Source organism: Poecilia reticulata, linkage group LG13 (assembly GCF_000633615.1).
Source record: "Poecilia reticulata strain Guanapo linkage group LG13, Guppy_female_1.0+MT, whole genome shotgun sequence".
Lineage (NCBI taxonomy): Eukaryota > Metazoa > Chordata > Actinopteri > Cyprinodontiformes > Poeciliidae > Poecilia > Poecilia reticulata.
Genome location: NC_024343.1, coordinates 2,028,806 through 2,029,781, shown reverse-complemented (window position 1 = coordinate 2,029,781; position 976 = coordinate 2,028,806). Strand labels below are relative to the sequence as shown.

At 35.9% G+C, this 976-nt stretch overlaps 1 protein-coding gene across 1 annotated transcript in view; it reads left to right on the top strand.

Moving 5' to 3' along the window:
* hnf1ba (HNF1 homeobox Ba) overlaps positions 1–976 on the top strand; it is a 29,130-nt gene that overhangs the window by 3,350 nt on the left and 24,804 nt on the right. The window lies entirely within an intron of this gene.

The window sequence follows — 976 nt, the reverse complement described above, 5'->3', positions numbered from 1 at the left end:
GACTCACATTAATCCTGCTGGTGTCGAATGAGCTCAAGGTTGCATGAGTTTGTAATAAACACTTGTGCATTCTGGGTAAAAAATTCAACTTCTATTATAATTAACYGGWGGGATCAACAAAATATGGCATGAATGTTCACTGAAGCGATTACAAAATTGTTATTTCCACAAAAAATGTAAAYAAGAATAAATAACATGATGCAATTCTAATGGTTTATCACTACCTTGGCGGAAAATGGGAAAATATGTAATACTCTGTGATTTTAATAGATATTATTAGCTGATCARTTAGATGGGCTCCCTGCTCTGACACAGCCAGCAGTCAGTATCTTAGCAGACATCTTAAACTGATGCCTGAATAAGATTGATACATTTTGTTCTTTCTAATGTTCCAAATAATGGCGGCCTCTGATTTTTATGAGAGAAAACATTTATACACAGTCAGTCTGGGTAAGCATGGGTCAGCCAGCAGTGGCAACAACAGGCAGGGGAGGGGCAGTGCTGTGTTAAATGTCAAATATCTGGAGAAAACTTGTTCTCATAGASGTTGAAACTTTTTGAAACCCTGATCTATCTTAATAAAGTTCCTTCAAATCATTGAATTGAATTGAATTTATTTTGGGACGACACATCATGTCTTCCTTGCTTTTATTGTGACGTTTGGTGATATTAAAATATTTAAAGGAAAGTGCACAGGTGTAAATATAAATTTACACTGATGTCTTTCAAAGTAGCATGTAGAGTATAGCATGCTGATATTATCTGGTTGTTTAGTTTAACGATGTACTGCAGTAGCTAGGCAGGCTAGTTGGATGCTAACTTCAGTGAGGAAGTGGCATTACTGGCCTTKTTGTTTGTATAGCTGCTGTAAATATATCTGAACGGACAAATCTGTATTTCAACTAACCTTAGTGAAAGCAGAGGTGCTAATATGTATATTTTGGTATCAGTCTCAGACCAAATAAATAAAGGGTCA